The following is a 27,392-nucleotide window of genomic DNA, read 5'->3' on the forward strand; positions in this document are numbered from 1 at the left end:
TTTTCTTTGTAGCCCTGGGGCTCAGGACAATGTGTGGCCCAAAGAAAATAATAAATGCTTATGAACTGACTGTCATTAACTGATTTTTGCCTCTTTGGGTCTCCATTGTAAAGAAAAGCTGAAATATTTATCTAAAAGTTTTACAAACCATAAAATGCTATATGAATAAAACTTGATTCTTTACTACAATATGTCAAGTAAGTGTTATTGCAGCAGTGCTGTAGTCTTTTACCTAACACAGAACACAATCTCTCTAAGATCCATTAGATTGAATGAATGTTGTTGGTTTTTATTAATTTTCCTGTGAGACACACACAAAATACACACACACACACACACAATTACTACCCTATGTCCTACTACCTAGGGATGTGTAGATAGATAATTACAAACAAATAAAAGCTCCTTGAAGGCAGGAGTTAGTTAATTTTGAACTTTGTATCCCTAACAGCCAGCAAATTGCCTGCTTACATATAAAATAATGCTTGATGACTGACTGATAATGATCTTAAAGAAGAATGAAAAAAGAGAGAGCATGAGGATGACACTGGCAAAGGAAAGGGAAAAGAAGTTCAGGGGAATTTATCTCATATAATAAGAGTGACTTGGTCTGGACTTTGATGAGTCTGGATGGAAGAATGAGGGCTGAAGGCTTGGGCAGCTCCAATCATGAGCAAGTCAAGATATTACCCTCTGATGTCATTGGTCTTCTTTGAAAAAAATGAAGGACTCATAACAACAAAGAGGAAAAGGAAAGAAGGAAAAAAAAGGATGAATTAGGAGGATAATTAAGGGAGAGATTAGTCCTAGATAAAACAAACTCTGATGTGCAAAAATATTTTTATCTCATTTTGAGATGGCAAAACCTGGGAATCTAAAGGGCTGCCCATCAATTGGGAATGGCTGAACTAGTTATGTTAAATAAAATGATGGAATCCTATTATGGTGTAAAAAATGACAAAGGAGATGGTTTCAGAGAAACCTGTAAAGACTCACAGCAAAGACTGATAGAAAAGACTCCGAGTGTGAAGTGTGACTTTTTGTTTTTCCAACATGCTAATGTGGAAATTTGTTTAGCTTGAATATACAAGTTGGTATTAAGTTTTGTTTTTTCTTTCCTTTACAAATAGGGGCATGGAGTGGGAGGGAGAGAAAGGAGCTTTTTTTTTTTTTAAAATAAAAACCCTTACCTTCTGTCTTGGAGTCAATACTGTCTATTGGCTCCAAGGCAGAAGAGTGGTAAGGGCTAGGCATTGGGGGTCAAGTGACTTGCCCAAGGTCACACAGCTGGGAAGTGGTTGAAGCCAGATTTGAACCTAGGACCTCCCCTCTCTAGGACTGGTTCTCAATCCACTGAGCTACCCAGCTGCCCCCGAGAAAGGAGCTTTTTGTTGACATGAAATTTTTTATATGTGTGTTTTTAAAGTAGTGCTTGCTTCTCACAGAAACTAAAAACTACCACAATTGTGTAAATCCCCTTCTACCTAGTAATCATTTAAAAACAACAAAAAAATCACTATATCAATATTTATGATATTATGAGTTTTAATGTGTTCCCTAAAGAGAAATGATTGACCTTGTTTTTTGATATTATACATTCCTAATGGAAGACAAATTTAGGATTTCAAATCCCACCCACTCCCAAAACCCAGCCTGAGCTGTGTAACTCTGAGTTAAATGCCTATGCATTTGTTCCTATCAGTGTCATAGCTACAACTTCTCCTTATCTATCTCCTGGAAAATGCTGTGAGGATGGAAATCTACCCATGAAAGGGCAAAATGTAAAAGCTACTCAGTTGGTGCTCACAGAAATTCAGACTAGGAGATTGTGTGTTTACACTTTTTAAAAGAGACTGTCTCCAGCTCTTCAATTAGCCTTCCTGCTTCTAAACATAAACAGAGAAATTTAAATGACAGGCTATGGTTTGAAAAATGAATCTAGATCATCTGATGGGAAGAAGAGAGGGAAGAAAGGAAAATGTTTTAATAGGTAGTTAGCCCAGAAAGTGACAAGAGAAAACAATTACAGCTTTGTTGAGGTACCAGACAGTTGCCTTGGAAATAGGTGCAAAGAAAATGATGATGCTTGTCAGTGAAATAATGTCATTTAAGAGAAAAGACTGCCATCTGGACCACTTTGCAATGATGCAGCTGATCATTCCACTGCTTTATCAAAGGCTTCCATTGTTCTTAAACATTCACTGCTAAAGTCACACACATTTTTCGAATACACTGCTTTCCTACATCTCTGTGAAACGCACAGTGTTTCTTTGTGTACTTTTCCATCCATGGTGTTTACTGGGGGTAAAACAACAGTGTGTCAGGAGGAGCCTTTTGTTTGGAGCTGACTCATTCAGAGATATTACAATTAAACTTTTGTGATGTCGCAAATGCCAAAGACTAATGCCAGCTTCTGAAGCAGAACTGATTCACCCCACTTATGTATGCGTGGAATGTTAGAGGTATATTCAAAGAAGTACAACATTTTAATCAGACAAGAGAAAGAGAAGATAAACATTTCATAAAGTACGTGCTTTGGTTTTGTAAAAATTGCATAATTAATGTTCTAGGGAAGTCTCCTGATATACAGATTTTGGATATACAAAATATATATGGTAGGAGAGTAATTATTCACTTTCCAGATGGATTTACTATATGTTTCCTTTTAAACAGCAAGAATCTCTCATTGATTTAAAATTCTTATAAGCAGAATGAAAGATCTCAGATATACCAAAATATGTCTTCACAGCAGCAATATTTGTGGTAGCAAAATAAGCAAAAAGGAAAAACCTTGCAAACAACATATATTGTCAAAAAGACAACAATTTTGATAGATTAGTGTAGCAATATGATTATACCATTAAAAGTGACAAATATGAGGAATTTAGAGAAGTTTGGGAAGATTTCTATGGACTGATGTATATAATGACTGCAATGATGTTCATGAAAACTGCTCTAAAAGGCAGCTGAACATCTGTTTAATAGAATGACCAATATTAGACATTAAAAACTGATGATGCAACACATCTCACATCTCTCATTTCTCAATAGAGAAATCCAGGGCTAGGGGAGATGGTGGTACTACAGATGTAAACATGTAACACGTTATAACATGATGCAGTCACTGAGTTAGATTTGATTAAATATTTTTCTTTGTTATAAGGGTAGACTAAATGGTGGTGAAGGCAGTTAGGTGGTGAAATGGATAGAATTTCAGAGCTGAAATTAGGAAGACTCATCTTCCTAAATTCAAATCCAGCTCTAGATGCTTACTAGTTATGTGACCCTTGGCAAGCCACTTGCCTCTGTTTGTCTCAGTTTCCTCATCTGTAAAATGAACTAGAAAAGGAAATGGCAAACTACTGCAGTATATTTACTAAGAAAATACCACAAGGGGTCACAAAGAGTTGGACATAACTGAAAAATGACTGAAGATCAAACTGGGGGTGAATAGGAATAGTAAAAGAAATAAGAGATTTGTCATTTTATTGACAATAAATAAAAATTTAAAAAATTAAAGTAAAATATTCACAGTATTTGCAGCTAGAAGAGGGGTCTTAAATATCATCAAAGACCAGTCTTATTTTATTGATGAGGAAACTAAAACCCCGAGATGAAAGTAACTTGTTCAAGGTCACAAAAATTGCAGAGCCAGAATTCAAACTGAGGCTCATTAACTCTAATCCCTCTATTCTTTCCACTATACCATATTTTTAGTAAATTTTGAGATGCTTAATTAATTTTTGTTGATTGACTGAATCATCATCAAAACTAAAATGTTTGAGCATTTAAAGTTTGGTGCTATTCTGTACAGAGATGGTGTGGTGGATAGGGAATAATAATAATAATAATCTTTTATAGAGAACTTTAAAGTTTGCAAGGTATTTCTAAAATGTTATCTAATTTGACCTTCACAATAATCCCATGAACTAGTTACTATTTTTTTTTAACAGATGAGGAAATAGATACAAAGAAGTTTTTACAGATAAGGAAATACACTTGGAAAGATTAAGTGACTTGTCTAAAGTTACACAGTACTTGAGGCAAGACTGGCACTCCAGTCTTCCTGACCAGAGATCCAGGATTCTATCCTTTGGACTATATTCCTTTTGGATAGAGAGTCAGCCACAAAATCAGGAAGCAGAAGGCTGAAGTTCTGTCTCTAACACACTGTAGCTATGTGACCCTAGTTTTTGTCATGGTAATTATTCAGTGCTTCAGATGGCTATCCTTGGTAGAGATGGTTTCCTCAAATGAAAGTTGCCCATGCCAAGAAAATCCCAGGTCCAGTCTTATCATCAGATTCTTTACTACATGATTTAAAGTATTTCTATATAGAACTTTTGGAATTTATGTGAAACATAAAATAATGAATACCTGTTTGTCCCTTAAATTTTGATGCTTTATTTCTTTTGGTTTTTGTTTGTTTATAAACATACACACACACACACACACACACACACACACACACACACACACACACACGGACTACTTTTCTCCTTCAGTCTTTTTCTTTGATTCTATGTTGAGTCCCCTTGTTATTGGAAGTACAGTCCTTCCTGCCTACCCCTTCAATTTAATTACCCTGAGAACTCTGGATTGACCCATCAAACCCTAACCACCTGCCTAATGAGGATCATGACTTTATAATTTGGATTATACCTATTTCTCCAAGAAAATTCCTCCTTTGCTTCTGATATACAATAGGGGCAGGAAAATGACATAATTTTGCCTAAAGTAACATACTATACCATAATTATAATAGAACATAACATAACGGAATGGAACATAAAAGTACAGCATGCATAGCATCATAAAATATTGTATGACATGACAGAACATAGCCTCGTATAATATAACTTATAAATATAATTTGTTCAATCAGTTTTGTTTTTTTAATATATTCTTTCTCTTGGTCAAAATCCTTTATATATAAGGCAAAATGGACTCCAGCCCTGGACCATAGAGGGGAAGTAGAAGGGAGATAAAAAGCATTTATTAAGTGTCTGTTATGTGCCAGATGCTGCTGAGTACTTTATAAATACTGTCTCATTTGATCCTCATATTTGCCCTATGAAATACCTGCTGTTATTATCCTCATTGAACAGTTAAAGAAACTGAGGTAAACAGAGGTTAACTGACTTGCCCAGAATCATACAGCCAGTAAGAATCCAAGGCCAGATTTGAAATCAGGTGTTCCTCACTCCAGTGGTCTATTGTGCCAACTGCATACCTCCAAGGAGGGCAACCAAAGTGGGATGGTAAACAGCTCTGAGTTCATCTTTGGGAGGACTAGTTAAAGGAGCTGAAGAGGTTTAACTTGAAAATCTGGGAGATGCGATAACTGCCTGGATATCTGAATAAGACGTCATGTCATATGCCTGAGGGACTTGTTCTTTCTAGCAGCAGCAAATTTAGGGGTGTACTGCTTTTAAAAATGCCTCTCCATTCTGAACAACCACCCTGAAGTGGAATGAGCTATCTTGGGAAGTAATGAATACTTCATCATTGGAACTCTTTGAGACAAATCTTTAGGATGATTATTAAACATGGCAGCTAGATGGTTCAATGGATAGAGCACCAAGACTGGAATCAAAAAGACTCTTGTTCCCAAGTTTAAATATGGCTTCAGACATTTACTAGCTGTGTTATCCTATAGTTCACCCTGTTTGCCTGTTTCCTTATGTGAAAAATGAGCTGGAGAAGGCAATGGAAAATCTCTCCAGTATCTTTTTTGTTGTTTGTTGTCATTGTTTAACTATTATTTTCTGTATGAGAATTGATACTAAATATTGGTTCCAAGGCAGAAAAGTGGTAAGGGATAAGGAACTGGGGATAAGTGACTTGCCCCTACTCACACCAAGAGGAAGTATCTGGATCCAGATCTGGATCTAGGACCTCCAGTCTCCACTAAGAACCACCTAGCTGTCCCTTCACTTCAGTATTATTGCCAGGAAAATCCCAGCAAAGAGTTGTGAAAAATCAGATACAATTGAATGACAACAGAAAAATTAATTAGATATCTGGGAGACATTTTTTATTCAGGAATGAATATTACTGATGGCCTCTGAAATCTCATTTAACTTTGATTTTCTATACTTCTGAGATTTCTGTTGTTGCTTCTTCTGCACGTCTCTTCTTTACACAGCAATACAAACTTGAATAATAGTAGCAAAAGCTAAAAGTGAGTATGCAATGAAGAGGAAGTCATGCCTGTGCCCCTCCTCTTCCCCCAGCAACCTAGAGCAACCCAAGCTACCTGGTAAGTGCTTTGTGAGAGTTAAACCAGCCCAGGGCAAATTTAAGTCATTTTTATGGGACATATCTCCCTAGGAAAGCCTATGGAAACATTGCCCATAGTAATAAATATTAAATATGAAAAAAGATTTCAGCTAGAAACATCCTGAAAGGCCTACACCACAGAAAATGCTGCTGACTTGATGGGATGTCGACAGCCGGAGAAAACTTAAAGGTATATGTCTAAAGCAAAATTTATCCCAGCCGAAAGTCCCCAGCCAATATCCAGGACAATGCAGTGTGCCATGCAATTGCCTACAGAGACAGAATAGGTTTGACTGAACTGATCCCCATGCAGTAGAAACTTATTTATAATCTATTGTTATCTCAGCATTGACTCATCTTCAGAAAACTCAATTGAGCCTGAACCACTAGCCCTGATTCTTTAGTGAAAGGCAGCAAAATACATCAGAGGCAGCTAGGTGGTTCAGTGGCTAGAGAGCCAGTTGTGAAGATGGGACATCTTGGGTTCAAATCTGGACTCAGATACTTCCTTGCTGTGTGACCTTGGGCAAGATGCTTAACCCCAATTGCTTCCTCCTTGTCACTCTTCTGCTTTGGAAAGGATGTTTAGTATTGATTCTGAAGCAGAAGGTAAGGGTTGTTGTTGGGATTTTTTTTTTAATAGAATGCATTAGAGCCAGTGCTACAAAGTGGTTGGAGTGCTACAAATAGTGTCAGGAAAATTTAAGAGATGCTGACTTTGTGACCCTGGACAAATCTCTAGTTCTTTCAGCTTCAGTTTATTGATCTTTAGAAGGGGAACAATAACAGCTTCTGTGTTGTGTGAATCAAGTTAACAAGCATTCATTAAATACTTTCTAGGCACCTAGGCAACACAATAAATAGAGTGGTTGATCCTGGAGTCTTGAAGATATGAATTCAAATTCAGCCTCAGACACTAACTGTGACCCTAGGCAAATCACTTAACCTTGTTTGCCTCAGTTTCCTCCTTTGTAAAATGAGCTGGAGAAGGAAATAGCAAGCCCTTCCAGTATTTTGGCCAAGAAAAACCGAAATGGGGCCACAAAGAGTAAACAGGACTGATAAAACAACCAAACAACAACAGCAAGGCTCCAGGCACCATCCTAAGAACTGGGAATACAAATTCAAGCAAAAAGAAATGCAGCCCCTATATTCAGGGAGCTCACATTTCAATGACAGAAGACCAGGCATCAAAGAAGCTAAAGAATGGAAAGGAGAAAACGAAGATGCATGCACAGGGACACAATGGATAAAGGAGCTGAGAGTCAGGAGTGGATCATAGAGAGGAATGACAAGGTGAACATAGCTGGCCTAGACACTTTCCTAAAATTAAAATATCTAGAAGGAACTGACCAATCAAAGGAAGGAAATAGAGGGCTAGAGTAATCATGAGAAAGATGATGGGTTATAAGGGAGAAAGAAGCCCAGAGAGTATGAGGCAGAACCCAGAGAGGGATAAAGGAGTAAACTTTGCTGATATGGGCAAAACACTTTGAAATCCTTGAAGCATTATATAAATGTAGTGACAAATGATTTTGGAAAGAATCACCGATCCCAATAAAGTCAGAAATAACTTATTTTTTATAGTTTGTATTTGTATTCAAAATAGAATGTCACCTTTTATACTTGCTCTATGGTGAGAAGGGTATAAATTGAAGGAAAAAAATGAGTTACTAGAATATTGTTTTCTACCCAAAGGTAACTGAGCCATGGGCATGACAAAGCATCAGCTATTGCCAGTAGCATGAAGAATTTTCACCGACCACCTCTCCACTCTGAGTGAAGACAGCAGAAATGAACACTGAGAAGCAGAGCTTCTGAGCTAGTATTTGAAAGCATCTTCCAGTTATTGTAAAACTAGTTTGTTTGTTTTTTAATTTTGTTTTTGGGTTTTTTTTTAAAGAGAGAAGAGAGAGATAATCAGCCTGGGGAGAACCTGTCATTTTGGAACAGAGTAGCTTTGGAGGTTTGTTCCTCTCGCACACATTTCAGTTAAGTGTAGTTCTACTTCTCTGGATTTTGTGTCTGTAAATGGAAAAGTATTATATATCAGGCTAGCTTGTGACCTACTTGATATCTTAGACATAGAGAATAGGGGAAAAGCTGGCTCTAGTGAACCCTTACCAGAATGTCAAAGACAGTTACATTCTTAACAATATATTCCAATCTTTCTCCATTCTCCTGGATCAATCTATATCACTGCTACCACCATTAATAGGGTATCGAACATATTGGCAGGTAAAAGTCAAATGGTCTAATATGTTGACATTAATACTAGCAATAGAAGTTTTTAAAATATTGCTTTTAAATAAAGTTTCTATAACTCCACTTCAATTAGGTTAACTAACAGAGCCTTCTCAAGGAGCAGATTCTTCTCACAAAGTAGTTTTCCCCCCACACACTTTTAGGAGGCATCTTTAAAAGTAATCTGGGAGGCAGCTAGGGGGCTCGGTAGACTGAGAGCCAAGCCTAGAGATGAGAGGTTCTAGGTTCACATCTAAACTCTGATTCTTCCTAACTGGGTAATCAAGTAATTACCTAGCCCTTAGCACTCTTCTGCCTTGGAGTCAATACACAATATTGATTCTAAGACAGAAGGTAAAGGCTTCTTTTTTTAAAAACACTTAAAACAATTCATTCTTTCTTTTAAATTTTATAGGAATATTAAAAGGAAGATACTCTTGGTATCCTCCACTTCACAGATTAGGAAACTGAGGCTTATAGTTAAATGATTTGCTCAAAGTCCCCAAATTGGAGTCTTTCAGAGGCAGGAATAAATCCTGGATGGGTCTTCCAGATTCTAGATCCAACACAACTTCTATCCTTTTAAACATTAATACACTACAGAAGTATTATGCTTATTACTATTATTCTTATTACTTCTCTATGCTGCTTCTCAACTCTCTGCCTTTAAGGAAGATTCTAAACTCCTAAACACTCTATGGCAGTCTGTACTGGAACCTCTGCTAGGGTACTTTCCAAGGATTAATGGAGTATTTACCACACACTTCTGAGAAAATAGATAGATTTGGGAGAATGAAATACAAGTACCCTAGGAACAAAGGAAATAGCAATTGTAATAATTTAAACAAATGGCTTCACCATGAACATATTTAGTTTATACAGTATTTATATCGAGAAGCAGGGTAACAAAATCACACAGAGGTATTAAAGAAAGCTGAGGACAGGGACCCTATTCAGTGGTTTCAAAATGCAGGCATTTGGTAGTATATATCTCTTTTATCTGTCACTGGAGATATGCACATGTACCAGAGAACAGATTATTATGCAAAAGTTAAGATCTACTCCCTTCTTGGTAGTTATTTCCTTTGCCTAAAGAATTTTTTAAATGATGGCTCACACTGGCAAGTGATGCTCCCCTAGTCTTTGTTCCCCTGCTTCTCACTTGAAATAGGAGCTTGTAAAATCTGTGTTCTGAAGCAATCATCACAATTGAGCTAAGGCATATTTTGACCACCATTTATGACTTCCTGTCCTCACTGAGCAAGTAAGTGTCTTTGGTGACCCAAAGGGTGAAGTACCTTTGAGAGATTTTGAAGAATCACTTTTTTCCCCCTTAAGAGAAATAACTAAAAGGCTTTTTTATGAGATTTCACTCAAAACACCAGCCTAAACAGGTGAAAAGGGCAAAACCAGGAATAAATTGTGTGCTTGCCCTTTGTTCTGCTCACTCACTGTATATTACATTTCTCTAGCTAACAGACTTTAGGAAGACATTCCTGTCGATAAAGGATGCGAGTCCAGAACATCTTGTCCCCAGAAGTTGGTGAGTGATGGATGTGTTTTCCATACCCTTTGGTTCTTTCTGGAAAGCAAGTCTCAAATGTTGATAAATGTTCCCAGAACTTCAGACAGAAAGGAAGAGAATGTATGAGAAAGAGAGACAGAGATAGAGACAGAGACAGACAGACAGAGATTGAGATAGAGGCAGACAGACTTAAGGACCAAACTTAGAATTCTTAAAGCTCCTTCATCATTGCCTCAAGAGATAAATGATTCACTACGTTTTACTTACATGGCCCTAACAAGTCACTATAATTTCTTGGGGTTTCAATTCTTTCTCATGTCTGTAAGAACAAGGACTTAAAATTAGATAATATCTAAAGCCCTTTTCGGGCAGCTAGGTGACACAGTGGACAGAGTGCATAGTTTGGAATCAGAAAGACTCATTTTCCTGAGTTCAAATCTAGCTTCTGACACTTAGTAGCTCTGTGACCTTGAGCAAGTCACTTCACTTTATCTGCTTCAGTTTCTCTATCTGTAAAATAACTAGAGAAGGAAATGTCAAACTACTCCACTATTTTAGCCAAGAAAACCCCAAATGGGGTCATAGAGTTGGACATGATTGAAAATCACTAAACAACAACAAGGTATTTTTCAAGTCTTGGCTTCTGACTCTGTTTCTTTGAAAACTATACAGATGAAGTATGGTGTGAATAATAAATGAAGTGCTAAAATTCCTTAAGGTGGCCAAAGTGTTTTCCTTGCAATAACCCTCTGAAGTAGATACTATAGGAATTATTATGTCAGTTCAGACACCTGTGAGCTGTGTAATTCTGGGCAAGTCATTTAACCTCTGTTTGCCTCCATTTCTTCATTTGCAGTTTCAGGGGATATAGACAATATATGTTTAGGCTGATGGACTAAAGGATATTTCAGTTCTAATTTGATCATTTCCCCAATATAGAGGTAGGAAAACCAAGATTGAGAGAAAGGATGTAACTTGTCTATAGCAAATAAAAAAGGTATTACTTATAACAAATATTAATATGTTTACATATGCCTCCAAATAATGTATGTTTGTATATTTACATGTACCCACATATATGTGTAGAAGTATATAATATGTATAAAATATATGTGTATGTACTTTTTCAGCAGCTAGGTGGCACAGTGAATAGAGCACTGAGCCTGGAGTAAGGAAGATGAGTTAAAATTTCTCTTCAATGCTTACTAGCTGTATGAATCTGAATAAGTCACTTGGTCTCTGCCTCAGTTTTCTCATCTATAAAAAGGGGATAATAATAGCACCTATACATCTCAGGGCTATTGTGAGTATCAAATGAGATAATAATTGCAAAATGCCTGGCACATAGTAAAGTTCAAGATAATGTCAGCTATTGTGAATTAAATATAGATTCCTAAAAATGAAATGCTTAGAATCCTAGATTTAGAACTGGAAATGATCCTCAAGGACACCTACTCCAATAACCTCCTTTTTTTTTTTTTTTTAAATTTTATAGTATTTTATTTGATCATTTCCATGCATTTTTCATTAAAGACAAAGATCATTTTCTTTTCCTCCTTCCCACCCCCCACCCCCCCCCCCCCGTGGCCGACGTGTGATTCCACTGGTATCACATGTGTTCTTGACTTGAACCCATTGCCATGTTGTTAGTATTTGCATCAGAGTGTTCGCTCAGAGTCTTTCCTCTGTCATGTCCCCTCAGCCATTGTAGTCAGGCAGTTGCTTTTCCTCGGTGTTTCTATTCCCTCAGTTTGTCCTCTGCTTTTGGATAGTGTTTTTTTCTCCTTGATCCCTGCAGATTGTGCAGGGACATTACACCACCACTAATGGAGAAGTCCATTACGTTCGATGATACCACAGTGTGTTTGTCTCTGTGTACAATGTTCTCCTGGTTCTGCTCCTCTCGCTCTGCATCACTTCCTGGAGGTTGTTCCAGTTCACATGGAAATCCTCCACTTTATTATTCCTTTGAGCACAATAGTATTCCATCACCAACATATACCACAATTTGTTCAGCCATTCCCCAATTGATGGGCATCCCCTCATTTTCCAATTTTTGGCCACCACAAAGAGCGCAGCTATGAATATTTTTGTACAAGTCTTTTTGTCCATTATCTCTTTGGGGTACAAACCCAGCAGTGCTATGGCTGGATCAAAGGGTAGATATTCTTTTATCGCCCTTTGTGCATTGTTCCAAATTGCCCTCCAGAATGGTTGGATCAGTTCACAACTCCACCAGCAATGAATTAATGTCCCTACTTTGCCACACCCCCTCCAGCATTCATTACTTTCCATAACTGTCATGTTAGCCAATCTGCTAGGTGTGAGGTGATACCTCAGAGTTGTTTTCATTTGCATCTCTCTGATTATAAGAGATGTGGAGCACTTCTTCATGTGCTTGTTAATAATTTTGATTTCTTTATCTGAAAACTGTCTATCCATGTCCCTTGCCCATTTATCAATTGGGGAATGGCTTGATTTTTTGTACAATTGATTTAGCTCTTTATAAATTTGAGTAATTAAACCTTTGTCAGAGGTTTTTATGAAGATTTTTTCCCAACTTGTTGTTTTCCTTCTGATTTTAGTTACATTGTTTTGTTTGTACAAAAGCCTTTTAATTTGATGTAGTCGAAATTATTTATTTTACATTTTGTGATTCTCTCTATGTCTTGCTTGGTTTTAAAGTCTTTCCCTTCCCAAAGGTCTGACATGTATACTATTCTGTGTTTACCCAATTTACTTATGGTTTCCTTCTTTATGTTTAAGTCTTTCACCCATTTTGAATTTATCTTGGTGTAGGGTGTGAGGTGTTGATCAATTCCTAATCTCTCCCACACTGTCTTCCAATTTTCCCAGCAGTTCTTATCAAATAGTGAATTTTTGTCCCAAGACCTGGGATCTTTGGGTTTATCGTATACTATCTGGCTGAGGTCGCTTTCCCCCAGTCTATTCCACTGATCCTCCTTTCTGTCTCTTAGCCAGTACCAAATTGTTTTGATGACTGCTGCTTTGTAATATAGTTTGAGGTCTGGGACTGCTAGGCCCCCCTCATTAGTGTTTTTTTTTTCATTATTTCCCTGGATATCCTTGATCTTTTGTTATTCCAAATGAACTTTGTTATGCTTTTTTCCAAATCAGTAAAGAAATTTTTTGGGAGTTCCATGGGTATGGCGCTAAATAGATAAATAAGTTTGGGCAGGATGGTCATTTTTATTATGTTGGCTCGTCCTACCCATGAGCAGTTAATGTTTTTCCAATTGCTCAAGTCTAGTTTTAGTTGTGTGGCGAGTGTTTTGTAGTTGTGTTCATATAGTTCCTGTGTTTGTCTTGGGAGGTAGATTCCTAGGTATTTTATTTTGTCTAAGGTGATTTTGAATGGGATTTCTCTTTCTAGTTTTTGCTGCTGAGCTGTGTTGGAGATATATAGAAAAGCTGATGACTTATGTGGGTTTATTTTGTATCCTGCAACTTTGCTAAAGTTGTTGATTATTTCAATTAGCTTTTTGGTTGAATCTCTAGGATTCTTTAAGTAGACCATCATGTCATCTGCAAAAAGTGATAACTTGGTCTCCTCCTTGCCTATTTTGATGCCTTCAATTTCTTTTTCTTCTCTAATTGCTACTGCTAGTGTTTCTAGTACAATGTTAAATAATAGAGGTGATAATGGACATCCTTGTTTCACCCCTGATCTTATTGGGAATGCATCTAGTTTATCCCCATTGCAAATGATATTAGCTGATGGTTTTAGATATATACTGTTTATTATTTTTAGGAATGACCCTTCTATTCTTTCTAGTGTTTTTAATAGGAATGGGCGTTGTATTTTATCAAAGGCTTTTTCTGCATCTATTGAGATAATCATGTGGTTCTTGTTGGTTTGCTTGTTAATGTGGTCAATTATGTGGATGGTTTTCCTAATATTGAACCAGCCCTGCATCCCTGGTATAAATCCTACTTGATCATGGTGGATGACCCTTCTGATCACTTGCTGAAGTCTTTTTGCTAGTATCCTATTTAAGATTTTTGCATCTATATTCATTAGGGAGATTGGTCTATAGTTTTCTTTCTCTGTTTTTGACCTGCCTGGTTTTGGAATCAGTACCATGTTTGTGTCATAAAAGGAGTTTGGTAGAACTCCCTCTTTGCTTATTATGTCAAATAGTTTGTATAGTATTGGGGTTAACTGTTCTCTGAATGTTTGATAGAATTCACTGGTGAATCCATCAGGCCCTGGGGATTTTTTCTTAGGAAGTTCTTTGATGGCTTGGTGGATTTCATTTTCTGATATGGGATTATTTAAGAATTCTATTTCCTCTTCTGTTAGTCTAGGCAGTTTGTATTTTTGTATATATTCATCCATATCACTTAAATTGGTATATTTATTGCCATATAATTGGGCAAAGTAATTTCTAATGATTGCCTTAATTTCCTCTTCCTCAGAGGTGATGTCCCCCTTTTCATCTTTGATGCTGTTAATTTGCTTTTCTTCCTTCCTTTTTTTAATTAGATTGACCAGTACTTTGTCTATTTTGTTTGTTTTTTCAAAGTACCAGCTTCTTGTCTTATTTATTAAATCAATAGTTCTATCACTTTCAATTTTATTAATTTCTCCCTTAATTTTTAGGATTTCTAGTTTGGTTTTCTGCTGGGGGTTTTTAATTTGGTCACTTTCGAGTTTTTTTATTTGCATTTCCAATTGATTGATCTCTGCTCTCCCTAGTTTGTTAATATAAGCTTTCAGGGATATGAATTTACCTCTGATTACTGCTTTGGCTGCATCCCAAAAGGTTTGAAAGGATGTCTCGCCATTGTCATTTTCCTCGATGAAATTATTAATTGTTTCTATGATTTCTTCTCTAACTAAACGATTTTGGAGTATCATATTGTTTAGTTTCCAATTAGTTTTTGATTTGGTTTTCCATGTACCATTACTGATCGTTATTTTTATTGCCTTGTGGTCTGAAAAGGCTGCATTTATTATTTCTGCTTTTCTGCATTTGTGTGCCATGTTTCTGTGACCTAATGTATGGTCAATCTTTGTGAATGTGCCATGTGGTGCTGAGAAGAAGGTGTATTCCTTTTTATCCCTATTTATTTTTCTCCATATGTCTATTAATTCTAATTTTTCTAAGATTTCATTCACTTCTTTTACCTCTTTCTTATTTATTTTTTGATTTGATTTATCTAAATTTGATAATGGTTGGTTTAAGTCTCCCACTAATATGGTTTTACTGTCTATTTCTTCCTTCAATTCTCCTAGTTTCTCCATTAGAAATTTGGGTGCTATATTATTTGGTGCATATATGTTGATTAGTGATATTTCCTCATTATCTAAAGTCCCTTTTAACAAAATATAATAACCTTCCCTATCCCTTTTGATCAGGTCTATTTTTGCTTTGGCTTTATCAGATATCATGATTGCCACTCCTGCCTTCTTTCTGTCAGTTGAGGCCCAGAAGGTCTTACTCCATCCTTTAATTCTGACCTTGTGGGTTTCTACCCGCCTCATGTGTGTTTCTTGGAGACAACATATGGTAGGGTTTTGGATTCTAATCCATTATTCTATTCGTCTACTTTTTATGGGTGAGTTCATCCCATTCACGTTCAATGTTATGACTGTCACTTGTGGACTCCCTGGCATTTTGATATCCTTCCCTAATTCTAACCTTTCTTCTTCAGCTCTACCTTTTAGTCCAGTGATTTACTTTAAATCAGTCCCCCTTGTATTTCCCTTTCTACCCCCCTCCCTTCTAGTTCCCTCCCTTATTTTCCCCTGTAGTCTTTTTAAAAATTCCCCCCCCCCACCCTCTCCCTCCCTTGTACTGCTTCCCTCCCCACCAGTCTGTTTTTTACCCTTCTACTCCTCTATAGGGCGCAAATCTATTCTCTTCCCCAATGGATTGGATTGTTCTTCCCTTTTTGGGTCAGTTTCAAAGTACGTAAGAGTTGAATATTTCCTATCTCCGACCTCTTTACCCTTCCAGTGTATCGATGTTCTCCCCCCTCCCGCCATGAGCTTCTTTGTGACATATAAATTTACCCCCATTTGTTTCTTTTCCCATTTCTTTTAGTCATAACCTCTTTTCTTTTTTAGCTTTAGTCATGTATATATATATATATATATATACATACACATGTATATGTATTTATGCATGCATATCTCTATATACCTATTTATGTCTTGTCCTTTCATCCTATACAGTTTGTCCCTTCCCTCTGAGTGTAGTTCTTCTAGCTGCTTAGGTGATAGCAACAGTTTTTAAGAGTTGCCAATGACCTCTTTTCTTATAGGGATACATATCATTTTAACTTATTGAGTCTCTTAAAAAAAACCTTTGTTGTTGTTGTTGTTGTTGTTGTTTTTCCCCTCTTTTTTAATTACCTTTTGATGATTCTCTTGAATTCTGTGGTTGGACTTCAAATTTTCTGTTCAGGTCTGGTCTTTTATTTATGAATGCTTGGAATTCCTCTGTTGTGTTAAATGACCATACTTTCCCCTGTAAGAATATAGTCAGTTTTGATGGGTATTTTATTCTTGGCTGTAGGCCTAGTTCCCTTGCTTTCCGGAATATCATATTCCATGCCTTTCGGTCCTTTAGTGTGGATGCAGAAAGATCCTGTGTTATCCTCACCATGTTTCCATGGTATCTGAATGGTTTCTTTTTGGCAGCTTGTAATACCTGTTCTTTTATCTGATTGTTTTTGAATTTGGCTATAACATTTCTTGGTGTTGTCAATTGGGGATTAAAAACAGGGGGTGATCTGTGGATTCTTTCAATCTCCACTTTCCCCTCTTGTTCTAGGATTTCGGGACAGTTTTCCTGGATAATTTCCTCTAGTATTATGTCCAGGCTTTTTCTTTTGTCGTGGTCTTCTGGTAGTCCAATTATTCTTAAATTGTCTCTTCTTGAACGATTTTCTAAATCGTCTGTTTTGTGAATGAGATGCTTCACATTTTCCTCAATTTTTTCATTCTTTTTGTTTTGTCTTATAGTGTCCTGCTGCCTTGTGAGGTCACTTGATTCTAGTTGTTTTACTCGGGTTCTTAAAGATTGGATTTCATCTTTGGCTTTTTGGTCGTCTTTTTCCTTCTGGTCTGAGTTTCTTTGAAGATTGTCTTTCATCCTCTTTATCTCGTCTTTCATCTCCTTTGCTTCATCTTTCATCTCCTTTGCCTCATTTTCCAGCTGGATGATTTTGGCTTTCAGGACACTATTTTCTTGTTTTAGTTCAAGTGCCTCTGTTTCCAGATGACTTATCTTAATTTTTAAGTTCTTTTCCCAATTGTCTTCAGCCTCTCTTAGCTGTGTTTTGAGTTCTTCCACAGCCTGTATCCAATTCGCTGGGATTTCTGGTTTATCGTTTGCTGATCTCTCCCCCTCTGTTCCATTTGGTGAGTAGTAGCTGTCTATTGTAGTTTCTTTCTTCTGTTTCTGTTGTTTGTTCAAATTCACCCCTTCTTTCCTCCCTGTATTTGTCTGTGCTCTTGTTCCTCTCATTTTTTTTTTGTTTTTTAGGGACTTCTATCAGTCTCCCCTCTTGGAGCTTTAACAGAGGATCTCTTGGTGTAATCTCTGAGGGAGGGTTGTTGGGGGTTTGAGCTTTCCTGTCCTCTGGAAGCTTTTGATTGGCTTAAAGTTCAGCAGTCAGTGAGGATGGATGGGGAGCCTGGGCTTCCCTGTGTTCTGGAGACTTTTGATGGGATTGAGTTCAGCTTATTTGGGATGGGTTTATTCTGAGTTTTAAACTTCCTGGACGGCTGGAGCAGATATGGAGGATCTCTAAAGCTCTAGCCAGGCTGCCAGGTCTATGCTCCTTCTAGGCTGCCATCTTGACTTCGCCTCTAGGTTTCTGTTTTTTCAGTAGACCCAGCTCTCTAAGGGGGGAGGGGTTGTGGCTTGCCTGGACTCTGAGGGCTCCTGATGAGATTAGGTTCAGGTGGTGTGGGCCGAAAGATCCCAGAGCCAAAAAAGGGAAGGGAAAAAAAAAAAGCAGCCACCTCCTCTTCCACAGCCTGTGTTGAGTGCCCAGAGACTGGCCGAGTTACTTTCAAGGAAAGCTCTTTGGAGCAGCCCCTTTGCCAGCCCTGAGTTTTCTGTCCTTTCAGTAGCTCTGAGGGCTCCTGATGGGATTAGGTTCAGCTGGTTCTTTCAGAAGACCCTGCTCTCTAAGGGGGGAGGGGTAGTGGCTTGCCTGGACTCTGATGGCTCCTGATGGGATTAGGTTCAGGTAGTGTGGGCCAAATGATCCCGGAGCCAAAAAAGAAGAAAGAGAAAAGCAGCAACCTCCTCTTCCACAGTCTGTGTTGAATGCCCGGAAACTGGCCCGGGTTACTTTCAAGGCAAGCTCTTTGGAGCACCCCCCTTGCCAGCCCTGAGTTCTCCGTCCTCTCAGCAGCTCTAAGGGCTCCTGATGGGATTAGGTTCAACTGGTTCTTTCAGAAGACCCTGCTCTCTAAGGGGGGAGGGGTAGTGGCTTGCCTGGACTCTGATGGCTCCTGATGGGATTAGGTTCAGGTAGTGTGGGCCAAATGATCCCGGAGCCAAAAAAGAAGAAAGAGAAGAGCAGCAACCTCCTCTTCCTCAGTCTGTGTTGAGTGCCCAGAAACTGGCCCGGGTTACTTTCAAGGTAGGCTCTTCAGAGCCACCCCTTTGCCAGCCCTGAGCCCTCTGTCCTTTCAGTAGCTCTGAGGGCTCCCGATGGGATTGGGCTCAGCTGGTGCCCCAAAGCTGGGACCTCCCCGGAGACCCAGAGGGGAGAACCCAGCCAGGGGGCCACAGGCTTCCCCCTTCTCTCTATGCTTCCCTGCCGTCTGTGTTGGGCGCTCTGGAGACTGGCTCGGGTTGCTTTCAAGGTGAGTCCTCAGAGCCCTGAGGTTCCCACTGCTGCCTTGGGCTCAGCACTCTGGGTTGGGGGGATGGGTCCTGGGACCTTCTTTCTGTCTACCCCTTAGATCTGAGTGATCTAGGGTTCTGGCTTTTGGGGTGCGGTACCTTTTGATCCAGGTCCAGGAGGAGGTTTCCCCAGGTCTATCCTGTTGTTCAGCTTGAATTTCGGTGGCCTAGGAGCACTTTGTTTGCGATCGGTAGGGAAGGGTTTCGGAGGTCTGAACTTTCGCTGCTTCTACACCGCCATCTTGACCGGAAGCTCCAATAACCTCCTTTTACAGGTGAAGAAAGTATGGTTTTAATAGGTCAAGTGATCTGTTCAACATGAGTCAGGTTATAAATAACAGAGCAGCATTTGAACCCAAGTCCTCTCATTTCGAATGAACACTGACTGCCCCACAATGTAATGAAGCTTGCTTTTCTTAACATGAAATATGTATTAAAACTTGGTAATTCCTTGAAATTTCATAACAAAGATTATATTTAGTCCTTAATCTCCTTCAATTTAATAACCAGAATACAGTGGGAATATACATAAGGAAGAAGAAAGCCTGTTACAAAATAAAGATTTGAGATCAGGAACAGGAAAAATGGAAGTGAATTGTGAAACAAAATGCAATGTCCTAAATCAAAAGATGTATGTTTATTCCTACTTTTAATGATGCTGAGAAAATCTGGGTCTGAGTCTTGGCTTTGCTATCAATCTACTAGTCAGGCAAGTTTAAAAAAAAAAACAAACACACAGTGAAGCCCTGGTGTCATTCCTTTCCTGCATTCACAACGCTCCATCATTAATCTCTGATGATCTTTCCCTCAATGGGTCACTCCTCTCCTTCCTTTCCTTTATATCCCCACTGCCACCTCTCTCATCTCTTCATTCCTGGTTTGCCCAAACTGGCTTCCTTATCCCTACCTCTCTCACATTTAAATCCATCCTATAAGTGGCAACCAGATGAATTCCCTCCCCTTCACTTAATGAGGGCAAAGGCAATGATGTTGAAGGGCTTGATCACTGAACAGCAATAGATGTCCACTCATTGGGCAAAACCAAATCCCGTATCTTCTGCCTAAGAACCAATATTAAGTATTGGTTCCAAGGAAAAAGGCAGTCAGGGGCAATCAGGGTTAAGTGACTTGTCCAAAGGCACATGGCTAAGAAGTATCTAAAGCATTTTTATCAATTTATCTAAATGCATTTGAACCCAGGTACTCCCATCTCCAAGCCTTACTTTCTATCCACCAAGCTACCTAGTTGTCCCCTCCAAAGACTTTTTAAAAGGTGGGTTCAATGTGGCTTGATTGAACAATTAATGGTTTAAATACCTGGGGAGTTTAATAATTACAAATTCAAGAGAGATCAAGCCTAATACAACCTCATTCCACAATAAATAGAACCCTAGAATCAGGATGAAGGAACCTGACGTCCTGTTGTGCACTGCCTTAGTCGGACAACATCCATAACGGGAGTATTGTTTGTGGTTCTGGAGTTCATGTTAGGAGAAAGTGACAAGCTGGAAGGACAAGAGCCAAAAGAGCAGCACTCACCAGAATGGTGAGTGAAGAAAATCATGCCATATGTGTCTTAAAGGAACTCAAGGTGCCTAGCCCACACTGAGAGGTATGGGGGAAACAGAAAGCTTTCTTCCAATTTTCCAAGGATTGTCATGCAGTATACAGAGTTATCTGGCACCAGAGGGTGGTTTGAATACTATGTGGGTAGGGGTTGGGAGTGAGAAGGAAGGAAAGAAAAGTTTACAGGGGAGCTAGTAAGCCCCCCCATCACTGGAGATATTCAGGAAGTGCTGGAGAAGTGAAGATGAGGAGGTCTTAGTTGCTGATCACACCATAGGAAACATTTGCACAGTTTCCTCCTGGAAAGACTGAACAAGCCCTCCAAAAAGTGCCTGGAAAAGAAGCGAGCAGGGATTACCAACTGACTCCTTCTTTCTCTTCTGAGTAGGTTCCTCCTGTGAAGAGGAAAAAGGATGGGAAGGGGACCTATCAGAAATCCATGGCTGTTCATGTCCTTTATTAAAAGGCTGAAGCATGTTATCAGAAACAATCAGTGAACACCCAAACCTAGCCCCAGGAATTCTCTATGGGTTGGCTAAAGTGACTCCCCTTTTGAAAAGCCTTCAAAAGCTGTCTTTTTCCTTGTAAATCAAGTATAAACTCCAATGCTAGCTTTCTTCTTTAAAATGAGGAGAGTCACATATGTAATACTTTTCAGTGTTCTTATGAGACTAAAATTAGATAATGAGACACTTTTTAAACATTGAAGTCCTAGGTACATCCGCTATTGTTGCTTTTGCTGTTATTTATCATCTTTTCTAAAACATAAAACTAGGCAAAATATTATAGATATGGTCTGACTAGGGTAGTTTACAGTTGTCTATGATCTCCTCCCTCCTTCCCAGCGTCCCTCTTAATGCATCCTAAGATTGCTTTAGCTTTTTTGGCTACCTGTCACAGAGGCAACTCATTGAGATAACTGTCCCCTAAACCCTCTAGATATTTTATTTTTCACATGAACTGCTGTCTAGTTGTACCTGCCCCATGGTATGTCACAGTTTTAAGGTGACATTCATGCATCAGTTAATAATATCAAAATGGACTGGTGGAGTCGAATGGCTCTTTTTGTATTCATTCCCTGTCTTTGTGAGCATCACTGCCCTGGTGCTATATATTCTGGTTTTCAGACCCAATTTCATACTTTTTTTTCCCATCAGCACTGCAAACTTAGATGGGCAATATTTGAAATGAAAAGCAGCTGCCTCTTGGTTTAGCTGATGTCTGTCAGCTCTAAAAAGGTCACTTATCCCTTTTATACCAGTAGTAAAAACAGCTTAATGTGCTGGAAAAAAAAAGTGTGACCAAGGCATATTTCATCTGACAAGTAGTTTAAAAGGATGCCCAGTGAACAAGTTTATTTGTATTTCAGATAGTTGGAGGATGATCCAATTCCCTTTTTTGTTAGAAAGTATATGTGAAGTCTAGAGAATGAGGGGTCAGGATTCAGCCTTGGACCCTTATTCCTATAATAGACTTTAAAAACACTGAAAAGTTGTTGGGACTAGATATTTAACCAAACATGCCCATCCAGCCTTCCTATTTCTGGGTCAATAAATTTGGAAAACACATGAGGAGTCCATTCTAAAATAAGCAAATTAAAAATTTTTTAAGGAATAAATACATCCCATACCCAAGATCTAAAATAATCTTAAATTCCTGGAGGTTTTTTTTTCAGAATGTATTTATCACTTTATCCTCATTGCTTTGCCCTTACCACTCTTCTGCCTTAGAACCAATACATAGTATATATTGGTTCTAAGATGGAAGGTAAGGGTTTAAAAAATAAGTATTTATTATGTATTCTTTTTAAGTAACCAAACTAGGCAATTGTACAGATGAAGAATGACTCAATCACTGCTCCAAAGTGGTTTATAATATAATGGAAGAAAATGCTACATAAATAAGTTTGATAATTCATATTTATTAAACAGTCTTTTTACTACAAAATTGTGAGCAGAGTAATAGAAATAATGTTCCCATTTCACAAATGAGGAAACTGAGTATCAAAGATAAATTCTTTGACTAAATATGTGTGACCATATTCATATCTTATGCAATTATATTATGTGACTGAGCCAAGATTCAAAACTAAGGCCTTCCTGATCTTTCTAAACCTAGCATTTGGCATAGTCCTGATTCCTAAAAGTCCTTTAATACACACTTGATTAATTAACTCCATGCTTAGCATTCTTTCCACTATACTATATAGCCTTTAATGTGAAATAGGATGTGATCCAGCAAAAGAAAAATCCAAACAACATGCCTTAGGAAAATTTAGGGAGAGATGGCTCATTTCCATTTTAGAAGATTATGGAAGACTTCATTAAGGAGCTTTGACATGAGCTGGGTCTTGAAGAGAGAAAAGGATTTCAAAAAGTAAAAAGAAAAAAGGATCTGGTCCCAACTATGGAACAATCAGACTATGCGTATACACATGGTTTAAGAGACTGAAGGTTGGGTTCAAGAACTAGTCAATAGTCTAAAGTGATTAGAAAGTAGAGTGTTTGGAGACAGCTAGGTGGTTCAGAGGATAGAGATTCAATTCTGGAGTCAGGAAGACCTGAGTTCAAATTTGACCTCAGATACTTCCTAGCTATCTGACCCTGGGCAAGTCACTTTAACCCTAGCCCTTGAAACTCCTCTAAGTACTGATACTAAGTTAGAAGGCAAGTGTTTTAAAGAAAAGAAAGCATAATTTGTATATTAAACATAAAGTTAGAAAAAGATGTTGGAAGCCAGCTGTGTATGGGCTGGAAGGCTTTAAATTAGTTGCCAGGTCAAGCAGATGAAGAAACAGAGCCAAAAGGAGGAACTGAAGGATTCTGTGAAGGGGAGAGATTTTATCTGATCTGTGTAGTAGGAAAATTCTTTTGGCAGCTTCATGAAGGATAGATTGGAAAGGGAAGAAACTGGACATGGAGATATCAGTTAGAAGGTTATTACAAGAGTCTGATTGAGAATTAATGATATTCTGAACCAGGGTAGTGACAAAGTGAATTAAGAAGAGAGCACATAGACTCAAGAAATTGTGAAATGAAATTGATAACATTTGGCAATAGTGGACAGGTAAAAAAGGAGAAAAGGGCAAAGATGATTCCAGTACTTTGAGACTGGACAATTGGAAGAATGATGAAACCACCAAGAAAAACAAGGAAGTCAGGAGGAAGGATAGGATGCAGGCAGAACAAGTTCAGTTGTGGGTATAAGGAGTTTCAAATGGAAACTTTTCATTGTAAATGAAAAGGTACAAGAAATTTATCTATGCAAAATTAACTAACTGGATTTTTTAAATAATGCAATGTTATTTTATAGCAAAAATCAAGGAGTCAAGTTTTACCTCTATTTGTGGTTAGCATGTTGTATAAATGGAAAGCCATCATAATGAAAGAAAGAAAAGAACTGGAAGCTTGAGTAAAGCAAAAACGTAAATGCAATAAAAAGAGAGTGGAGATTTTTATCTAATGCTAATGAGTCCATGAGCCCCAACCAGTATGCCTGTCTCCCCCAAGACTTTGGATTGATGATCAATTTGATGAACCAGCCTTAAGTAGCTTTTTTTTTTTTTATAAAAGTGTATTTACTAAGGCGGTGTAGTCTCCCTTTCTTTCTCTTCCTCTCTCTTTCTCTTTCTTCATTTGTTGCTCTGCTGAAATCTCTTATGCATGCTTGTATAATATGGATTATTCTGCACTAATCTTCTATTTTAAAGATAACCCATAGGGTTTGATTAATTTCTCCAATTATTTAGTTTATCAAAGGACTTTTCACACTCAATCTAAAGTCTTTGGCTGATTAGTTCATTGAGACTTGTTCTCATCTCCTTAGAATATCAGAACATCTTATTTACTTTTAGTAAGAGGAGGTAATTTAATTGATTTGCTCAACTAACATACCACCCTGGCATGAATAAGAATACTGTTAATGAGAATAAGAATTCTGAAATTATAAATTTCATGGGAGAGAAAGTTTCTTTCCCATCCCTTTGATTCAAGAAACAATGACTGTATATACAAGTCCCTGGAGATAACAGATGCTTTCAAGCAACTGAAATTATACTAATGCTACATATACATAGAAGATATTTAGGGCAACTAAGTGGCGCAGTGAATAGAGTTCCTGGCCTCATCTTCCCAAGTTCAAATCTCACCTCAGATACTTCCTAGCTACTAGCTAGGTAAGTCAATTAACCCTGTTGGCCTTAGTTCTTCATCTGTAAAATGAACTGGAAAAGGAAATGGCAAACCAATCTAGTATCTTTACCATGAAAACCCCAAATGGATTCCTGAAAAGTTAGATACAATTCAAACAACTAAACAACAATAAATATATACATGGGTCCCAACCAGTGTGCCTCCTCCAAGATTTAGAGTTGATTGTCAATCTAGTCAGATAAGAAAAGAAACAACTATCCACATTCAAACTCTGGTTTTCTGAGCTCAAAATCTTTGTTTCTTCCAATATATATAACATAGGATGAGGTAACACAATGAACAGGAAAGAAAACTGCTTTGGGAGTCAGAAGATATGCATTTTGAGTCCTTGCGTTGCCACTTGCTATTGGTAGGAACTTGGATAAATCTTTCCCCATCTATCATTTGGACTAAATAATGTCAAAGGCTCTTTCCAGTTCTGAGAAGCTATGATTCACATACACTTTAAAGTATTCCCTGGAGGAAAGAATCCGGGAACATCTTGTAGATCCCACCACTTCTGCTAACAAAACAATTTTATTTCTTTCATAATGTTTGGGAGTGATACAATGTTTGATTTTTAACATTCTTTCTATTCTTTCACAAACTTGGCCACCACCAGTAAATATACATATGTAAACCCATAAACAAGAACAAGAGTAACCACAAATATAGCTCATAAAAACATAAAGTTCCATTGTTTACAATTGTTACAAGAAATATATCCTCGACACCTGGTTTGCTTTTGAATTCTGTTTTTGTTTTCTGTATATTCTTCCAGAATGTCATTACTGTTGAAGTGTAGTCAGCATATAATGTGTTTCCACTTTCTTTTTTTTTATAATGTACCACTTCATACAAATAATTCCATATTTCTTTATTTATTCCTCCTATTTGTCCCTTTTGGCTTTTGTTTTTAATTTTGGCCTAGGCTTATGATTTTGTTAGAATAGGTAATCCCTTGCAATGTTGAAAACTAGGGACTCCATGAAGGTTTAATGACTTGTACAAAGTCATATAGCTATATACAAAGTGAATCCTGAACCTATCTGCTTCTGACTCTAGTCAGTCTGTATCCTCTCTATCAGGCTACCTTCCATTTGTCATCTCTTATGTTATGGCAATTTGCCATTTTGTTCATCTGTCCCCAAAAAGCAAATCTATCCATTTTCTTCACTGTTATTCAACAGTGTTAGATATACTAGCAACAAGACAAGAAAAGAAAATAGAGAATCAGTCTTAATAAGAAGCAGTTAAAATATCTATTTGCAGATGTGATGATGGGTTATTTAGAAGTCTCAAAAGACTCAGGCACAGCAAAAAGAATGATTGAGATTAAATAGTTTTAGCAAAATAGCGAGGACAAGATAAACTTCAAAAAATGAGAATGATTGCCACAAAAGACACCACACAGAAATTATAATTGCATTAGGTCTCATTTCAGTAAAAATTAGATGCAGCAAAGAAAAAATGAAAATGTATTTTAGAAAATATGGTTGTCAAAACAGCAAGTTCTGAAAGTGCATTTCAATTACCCCTAGAGGTCTTGGTGTAATTTCTTAACACTTGATGCTCCTTCATAGGAGTATCAAAATGAAGGGATAGGAGAGGATAAAGAGTGAATTTGGGGGAGTATCTGAAATAGAAGGAGGTTCAGAGGAAAATAATTACCCTAATAGAGAGCTATATAACTATAGAAACATGAGAATAAGACAAAAGATGCTTAAATAAAAAAAATTATTTACATAAATTTGTCAGTGATAAAGCAAAGGAAAAAGAATAGACTCAGGACAGCAGGGGAAGCAGGTTGCCAGGAGATGGAGGAAGAAATGTTAAGATCACCAATAACCTTGAACCTGAGGAAAAGCAGGTTTAGACAGAAACTTGAAGACAGGGAGGAATCTTAAACAATGCCGCCCACTACAGTTTACGTAGAAAAACTGATGGTTAACTATTATTTTAGCTGCCTAGTTCAAAATATGAAAACCTTGTGCACTTAGCACCATCTCCTGGATGGTTCTATAATAGAATGTTCATTTAACATGCTTTGCTTTTTTTTTCCCCCCCAGAAGTGCATGCATAGAAAGGACAAGGAAAGGGTGGCAAATCACAGATCAATCACATATCATTCTTGAAGTGCACATTTTTTCTTGTAGAAAATTCTTCAAGTATGCCACCTGCTAGAATGTTTCTAAAGAAATTTTTTTGGATGTTCAGTCGTTCCCAACTCTCCATGACCTCCTGGACCACAGCTATCCATGGGGTTTTCTTAGCAAGAAAACCAAAGGCGGTTACCATTTCCTTCTCTATTGGATCCAGTGGATTCTCTTGTCAGGGAATAAGAAGTTAAGTAATTTGCCCAGGGTCACACAGCTAAGGGTCTGTGGAGAATTGGAAAAACAGTTTTTTTTTTCCTTTTTACATTGAGGAATCTAGCTCTTAATTTCTGTATGCCTCGTAGGCATACTTATCTTTTATCTGCCTAGGCATTTGGAAGTTATATAGTCAGAGAACTCTAATTTGCAGTGAGAGTAAGAAATAAGAAGATAAAAGCACAAGTCACAAGGGAAATGGTCCTTTCTATATAGAAACAAACATGACCTGAACTCCTATCACTTGTTCATGAATTGTCTCTAGGTTTCAGTTTCATCAATTGAATGCAAGAGAGACTTGCCTGATTAGGGAACAATG

This window comes from Monodelphis domestica, chromosome 6 (assembly GCF_027887165.1).
Source record: "Monodelphis domestica isolate mMonDom1 chromosome 6, mMonDom1.pri, whole genome shotgun sequence".
NCBI classification, from domain to species: domain Eukaryota; kingdom Metazoa; phylum Chordata; class Mammalia; order Didelphimorphia; family Didelphidae; genus Monodelphis; species Monodelphis domestica.